Here is an 8,421-nt window from a genome sequence, read left to right as displayed (position 1 = left end):
AGTCCAGTCCTACCTCCTGGGCTATTCTTAGTGTTTGTATTTTAAATTCTATGGGGAAAATGGGTTCCTTACCAAATACCAGCTGATATGGAGAGTATCCAGTAGTGTTTCTCCAAGTTGTGCGATACGCCCACAAGGCCTCTCACAGTCGAGCAGTCTAGTATCATTTATGCGATGAGAATATTTTTGTTAAAATAGCTTCAATAACTTTGTTGGTGCTCCCTACATGATCGTTCTCCTGCGAGTGATACGGAGAGGTAATTCTGTGTGTAATGTGATGATTTTTTAGTGTAGCAGCAATCTTGTGACCCACGAATTGTGGTCCCCCATCAGCAATCACTTCTCCGGGTCAACCATACTGTTAGCACTGAAATCTGCCTTAGGCTGAGGGAAGGCGAGATTCAAGGCCACATCAAAGCAAGCTTAGCCTCGTAGCTAGCCCTACGATGACAGGAGAGGGCTCTCTCCGGGTCTATCTCGGCAAAAGGTCTTCAAAGGAGCTGAGATGATTGATAATGGATATTGATTTTAGGCTAGTAAATGGATAGGTAGGTTTTCTTTAAATTTTTTGGGGTTTTGTTGGAGAAAAGGGAAAAAACAAATTTGGGCTCAGGGATGAGACCAGATCTTTGCAGAATTCAATTTGGGGCAAGGTAGGTGGTAGCTTTGATGTTTTTTGATCATATGTATGGATGGATCAGAATGACAAGGAGCTAAAAAGGGCAAGGGGAAACATGGATCCTCTCCAGACTGGTGAAAACATATAAAACTAAACAAATTTAAAGGCAGAGCACTGAATTCAATGGATTCTACCTCACTTACTCATTCATTTAGTTTCAGAAGCAAAAGAAGGGAATGAAATACATTATAACATTAAAGAACTTACAAATAACTGAGAGAACACACTATCAAAACTGAAAACCACAAGAATCCCAATAGGTGCTGCAAAACTTCTGATCTTTCCTTAGCCAAAATGTAGAAGATATGTACAATAGTGTGCCAAAACTTTCCCAATAGTCCAACCCTTGCTACTGACTGAAAATCTACATAATATAGACCATGCCAACCTATCTCCTAGTCTCTAGGGGTCGAGCTCCTCCTTCTAGGAGCAGTTTGAACTAATTCCAAACATAGAGTTGAAAACTAGGCATCCCAACAACCTGCCTCTAAAAGAAGGGAAACTGATCCATTTCATTAAATTTTTGCTATTTTGTGAACGAATCATCTAGAATAGGTAAATAAGTGCCAAAGTTACATTATATACATCAAACTACATCAAGATAAGTCAAATATTACATCAGAAGGTGAAACTAGTGTAAATTGGCAGAATTTCTGAGCTGGAAGATGAAAATTTGACCAAAAATCTCTATGCGCCGCACGCCTGAGCTCTATGAGTCGCGTGCCTTTCAGCCTGCTTTTGGGGAACTTTCCGACATCAAAATCAAGCTCATGTTACCTTGCTGGAAATCCCTAGATGTCTGCTATCCAACCCAAGTGGAATTTCCCAATTTGGAGCTCATTTTCCCCTTCAAAATTTCATTCTCCCCCAAGTACTTCCTGCTGATGCAAAAGGTGGCAGAAAGGTGATTTTCATGGTGTTTTTGACCCTTTTGATCATCCAGAACTTGATTAAATTCCTTGGCCATACTAGAGCATGCATAACTTACCATGACAAATCCAAAAATATAAAGTTTTCCTCCAGAAAGTGTCCCAATCATAAGCGCGCGCGTTGACGCGCTACGTGTTGGGCTGAAAAATCTGTTTTGCAAGCCAATAATTTCCAAAATGACAAACATTTCTCTGAATTTGCTCAAATTTGGAGCGAAGACCCTCCATCATGTATCATGCCCAGCCACCAAAGCCTCAGCCAAAATCTGAAGTGGATTAGGCCTCTTTCACCGTTTTAATGCTCTGCTCAACCTCCTCTTCAAAATCTTTGTTTTTTCTTTACCGACGTGCATGCGATCCAAATAGTGATGTTTCATATGACAGAGCATGTCTTTGTCTCTATTGGCCTTCGCCAACAACTCCTCCAGGTGTCGATTGATTTTCTCAAGCCAAAATTTTCGCTCAAAAGGTGTCAAATCGCCAGGTCTTTTCCGGGCGAAATTTTGGTCTTCACAGATTTGTCGTAGCTCTAGAAGTGTGTGCTAGTCCTCTAGCTTCTTATTACGCTGCTCCAAATATTTGATCACCCATTCTGCCTTCAACAACTTCTCATTCAAGCTGTCAATCTCAGCCTTCTGCTCTTGAATGATCTCTTTCAGTTTCAAGCTAGGATAGCTCCCATCCACATCACTGAGTGTAACATCAATATCATGGCCTCCTAAAGGTTTCTCCTCATGCATCAGCCTCTTTCCTCTGTCCTGAACCTGTACCTATGCTGAAGAAGAAGACGAGACCCCTTCCATGCCATGTGGAGATAGTACTTCTCGTGTAGCTGCAAATAAGGCCCTGTGGCCTCGCTTGTATGTCACATAAACTGGAGCACTAATATGCTCAGTCTCGAGAATGTCAAACTAATGTGAAGGTTCTCCCTCATCATGAACTACCTCGGGAGGTGGCTGTAGCACTATGAAGAAGTCACGGGAGATGAAATCCTCCCAAGTAATGCCCTGCTGTGTGAGCTGCTATACCACAATGATTTTGATCAGCGCATAATGATATATATTGCTATGCTGCTATGCTGGGGTCTTCCTCTGTACAATATATGTCATCCTCTCTATATTGAGATACATGAAGTATGTAATGCTCATCATACGTACCCTCGTGAAATGCATCAACAAACGAATATGGTAGATATAGAGGCGTGAGAATCTGCCCTCACAACTGAAATATCGAATGGTAAGCTTCATCAAGGGTGCAAACTCATCCTTTAGAAATCTGAATGGAAATACCCTGCTTAGCTACCTTATAAACCCAGGTTTGATGTATGGGTCATAGTAGAATTTTTCTAGCTGTTGTCTTTTGTTCCATTCCTCTCCTATGTTTGGTATTCCAGTGACCTGAGCAATGGTCTCTGGTGACAGAATGAAATCTACTCCGGCAAGATTTACATGGCCATCATGCAAGTGTAGAACAAATAGACGAGCTAGCTCATGATGATACTGAGTTTGTGAAATCAGCTCACAATAGTGGTAACATGACTGATAGTGAAAACAATCCATTGCAAGCGGGCAAGCATGCAATTGAGCCAAAGAAGTATGTTCCTCCCTGAGATGCTTACCACTTTTTCCACTTCTGTGAGACCTTCGTGGCACATTAATCTTTGCTGTGGAATCATTGTCATACTCCTGTTCATAAACTGAATCCATCTCTGACATTGTGCTGACATCAGACTGTTTGAAAAATGTATGCTGATATAGGTATAGTGAGGGAAAAAGTTCAGTGTATGCTTTACTCCCAAATGTGTCACATGTGTATCAAAGTATCATAGGAAAGCCACAATGAGAATTGTTTTATCAAATGAGTTTGCATGAAAAAAATAGTCCTTGCTTTGATTATGAGGGGATTTGAAAAGTGAGTAGAAAAGAGAACATATATTAATAGCACAAGTTTCGAAAAACCCCCACCAGTCCCTAATATTCGTTTCAAACCCTAAGAAGTGAATATGGAAATACACATAGGGTTTTACATCCCTTTACATTAAACAATTGTTTCTCCACATCAAAACACCATAATCATGTCCAAAATTAACTGGGCAAAGTAAAGAACCTACTTGCAAGCGGTTGGAGGCAATTTGGTATGAATCTGGACGAAGGAGCAAAAAATTTTTGGTTATGAGATTATATGCATCGCGCGCTTACCCAGTGCGTAGCGCGCATGCAAATTTGCACAGGCCGGTGAAGCCTAATGCGTCGCGCGCCTCTTGTGCATAGCGCGCCTACTCTGTGCGTAGCGCGCACTTCCACCTCTAGTCCATGGCTTTGAAAACGCTTCAAACTTGACTTCAACACTCTAACTCAGTTTTTCTTTTGGAAATTTGTAAAAATGATTTGTTTTCAATGCTTTATATGGGTTGTAAAATATCTCATAAACCATAACCCATTTTTGTAATGTTTAGCTTTTGGCACTTTATCATTTAATGCAATTCTGTCTTTAGCTTTTCACTCTTTTTCTGAATCTTGGACTGATGAAATGTCTTGATTTTTTGCAGGGATTTTGGCATTTGGCTTTGGCAAACATCAGAGGCTTTCTATGAAACTTCTTATGGTGAAACAAATACATCAATATTACAAAAACTAAATTTGACAGTTTCTAATTCAAAACAAAGTTTTGAACTAAAAATGTCTTCAAATGTTTTGGAGAATAAAAATATGAAATGGGAACCTCTCGAACCAACCACATGGCCTGCGAGGTTTTATCACAGGTATCAAAAGATTTGAAACCGTAGACTCTAGGACTAAAGACTCTTTTTAACGAAAATAATCATTTATGACCATGATGACGAGACCTGAACTTCAATGATTTTTGAGGAATTTTAATTAGCCCTGCAGGTATAAGCATGAGGAAAGACAAGACGACCAGACCCTGTCGTCAGTCAATGGGCTGCCCCTAGCGAAATGCAACGAAGTGGAATGAGCGAGACAGCTTGGAATGATATGCAAAAAGTGAACAGATCTCTAACAGAGGGCTGTAAGGACCGACTCTAACATTGGCTCCAGTGGGGATGGTAGCTCCAAAGAGGTGCCAAGAACGACAGATCTCTGGGATAGCTAGACAGTGCCTTTCATCCATTGGGCTATGGATTCATTATTTCAATAGATAACACAAAATATTTTGACATATTTATTGACTGAAAACTTAACTGAAGACTAACTGAGACCAACTCCAACTTAAAACTAAACTGACTAAACAAATTTACTTAACAAACTGCAAACCAAACTGATCTTCTTCTTCCGAATTATTGCCTTCTCCACAGGACGCAGACTAAAGAAAAGAGATCAGTACACTCTTGCAATGAAACAGAAGTAAAACGGTACATACAATGATAATGAAATCAGCAGAAAATACTCAAGAATGGTACCGCTTGAGCAGCCGACCGTTGATCGGCCCCCCAGGACAATCATCTCCATTCATTTCCTTGAGAAGAAAAGCGTTCTTACCATGATACGCTGCAATCTTAAAAGGACCCTTCCATAGTTTTTCAAATTTGCTGTGCTTTCCTTTATCTTCATTCCAGTCATCCCACCTCAAAACTATCTCATCCAGCTGAAATTTATCTGTTTTAGCTTTTCTGTCGTAGATCTTCTTTATGTGTTCCTGTAACTTGAATGTGTTCTGAAAGACTTCCTCCCGTGTTTGTTGTAAATGAATCATCTCATTAAGTCCTCGCTGCATAGGATCCTCCTTGCTGCCTGCTTCTTGAAGCAATTTGACTACCAGGACAGCCAGAGATGAAGGAAACATTGTGTCCACTCCATACACCCACTCGAAAGGAGACATCCCAATAGATTTCTTTTGACTCACTCGATCTGCCCAAAGTGCATGGACCAGCTTCTTATGCCAACTTTTCTTGTTCATTTCCAACATTTTCTTAATGATATTAACCAAAGATTTATTGGAAGACTCCGCCAATCCATTGCCTTGCAGATGATAGGCAGTTGAATGCCCCAAAATAATATGATATTTACTACAAAACTCAACCATCCTCTTTGACTTGAAAGCTGCTGCATTATCAGTTATTAACTTATTCGGGCAACCAAAACGAGACAAAATATATTTTCAAGGAATGAAAATATTACCGCATCTGTAGCTTGCCTAGTGGGAATTGCTTCGATCCATTTCGTAAAGTAATCCGTTCCCATGAGGATCCATCTATGCTGACCTGAAGAAGAAGGATGAATTTCACCAATAAAATCCAACCCCCAATGCTGAAAAGGGGCACTCACCTCAATGGGCCTAAGCGGCAAAGGCTGTAATTTTTGTTTCCCTTCAAAAATTGTTTCAGGGAAAAGTGTCTATATAGAACTGCTCTATCCCACTAAGGTGTGATAGCTACCTTAGAAACAAATAGAGAAAAGCTACTTTCATTTTTCCTTTATGAATTATAGATAGAGAGGAATAGAAAGACCAACCTCTGTCTTGCGGTAATCTCCTGATTTGATTCCTCTCTTCTTTGATAGTCTTTAGCTACCTGCTCCCTTGCATGCCCAGCTTCACAAAGTACCTGTAAGATCATAGTAGCATAGCACTATACAAATACATGGATCTATAATCATAAAAAATCTAGGATCAGATGTAAATTGACCATACAAATGTAGCAAACATCAATGACACAAGAGCATGGAGGAAAACTTGAATAGCTTTTATTGATAAACAAGAAAGAGCCAAGAAGAGTTACAACCAGTTGTCCTGACCTAGCATCAACCTCTTAGCAAAGAAGCCCCTCTTCACCTCATACAAAGCTTAAATCACCCAACAATCTGATGTTTGTCTCAAGAAACCGACAACAATTCCTTACAATATGCAAAATTCCAGCCTCTGGATCTCTGGGATGAGGGATCCATATATAGATATTTGTAATGGAGATGAGTCAGCTTATGATTTGATTAGTGTCTTCCCTCTAATAGTTCTTGCTTCCACTTGGAGATTGATGATCTCTTACTCATCCTTGGTCGAATTCAGTGAGGCAAGTGTCACAGGAGAAGATTCCGGAAGCTTCCATTGCCTCTCCACCTCGTGGAATGACACTGCCATTTGTCATTTCTCGCCCATCGCACCCCATAGAAGGGCGTTTTGAAATGCAATGCACCCACACAATGTATTTAGGTGAGATGCAACGCACTTGGCCAGTGGAACAGTTGAAATGATCCTGTTTTGACCAATTCTGAGCAGTTTTTCATGGAGAACTTCTAGGAGAAGCTGTAATCAGTTGACCTTGTTCCTTTAGGGGTTAGAACAACACTTTTAGGGACTTAGGAGCCCTTGGTTTATGGACATTTCATGCTTGGGGTTGTAGTGCCCAAAAATGTCTATAACAGTTGCCCCCTAAAGCATGAGGTTGTTAATCTTTTGATATCGGGTGAAATGCTTTATTATGAGGATCCAAAGTTCTTTCAAGCTGGGAGGAGACCTGTAATAAGATACAATACAATACATTATCTTCATAATATTTTCATGATCTAGTTGAGGCGGACATTCATATGCTCAGATTTATAAATTCATTTTCATGTACATAGGACAGACAATCATCTGAGTGTAGACTGATGATTCTAGTAGAGCCATCATCCCTTTGATTAGATGATTATCTATGTACATTTGATGTCTTTATTTCCCTGAATATATATCGCAGCCCGGATGGATGAAACTAGATCCGGGGTCTTCAATCTCGTCTGATCTTCACTCAAAGTACAAGCCTATCCATGTGAGAGATGTTCTGGAGTCGAACATGGAAAGACATCGCCTGATTACCATCCAATGATGTAAGCTGTTAACATGCGCGAGAGGAATCACCGATAATGATAATGACCCTCAAGGTACTGCAGTACAATTCACGTGGCGTGAATAAAGGACTTGGCGTCCAACACCACACAAAATCTTTCGGTCGAAGGCCATTGATGTAAACCTGTCGCCGGAAGTGAGAAACTTGCCATTGAGGCATGCAAGCTTCAAAGTACTGAACGGGGTGTTCCTAGATCGACTTCTTGGATAATGAGCTGATGTCGACAAGACGTGATCCGTCATAGGAGGGTCTTAATGAATCCCACATCAATGACACGAAACAGAGAAAATGATTTTAATGGAGGTGAAAACGATCTGATGACATAAAGTTCAGGGTGGCGGTCATGAAAGAATGGAGTATGAATGTATTCTAGCGGGTGAGACACAGGTGAATTCTCTGAATGACTTCTCTTGAACATATCGGCGACACTAACATGATGGATTGGTAGCATTACCCCAAATGTGGATGGTGTGATGGGACCATGGCGATGTGACCGGTGAATGAAACAACCCGACCTGACTCGGACACGGAGTGGAAGTGTCATGTTCAAGAGCGACTTGCTACCAACAAAGTTTCTTCAAGTTTCCTTCCCAATTTTCCCCAGTCATTGCTGACTAGTACCTCTTTATTTTTGTCAAGCTTAAGGAGGATAACATATGCTTGTTCTATAATTTACCCTTCGGGAAAACCCATCGCTATGTTTTAACGAGCCTAGCGATAGTGAAACTCGTTCTGATCTATAGACAAGTTTGTCGCTATTAAAATTTTAATGAGTTTAACGCCAAAGATAACTCGGTCCTTTTCAATTTTAGAGAGTCTGAAAAGGAACATAACGGTAACTCCAAAATTCCTTTTCTGTCATCTAATCCCTTAAGTCCGAAAAAGTATAAAACAATACAGGAGGGATGAATTTTCGATACTTTTAACGAGCCGAGCAAAACAAGCGCTTGATCCTTTTGTGTAATAATCTCTCAGGT

This window comes from Pinus tabuliformis, chromosome 6 (assembly GCF_031772625.1).
Source record: "Pinus tabuliformis cultivar Carrire ecotype Pingquan chromosome 6, CPIR1, whole genome shotgun sequence".
Classification (NCBI taxonomy): domain Eukaryota; kingdom Viridiplantae; phylum Streptophyta; class Pinopsida; order Pinales; family Pinaceae; genus Pinus; species Pinus tabuliformis.
The sequence above is the reverse complement of the archived record's forward strand: the minus strand, read 5'-3'. Positions refer to the sequence as shown.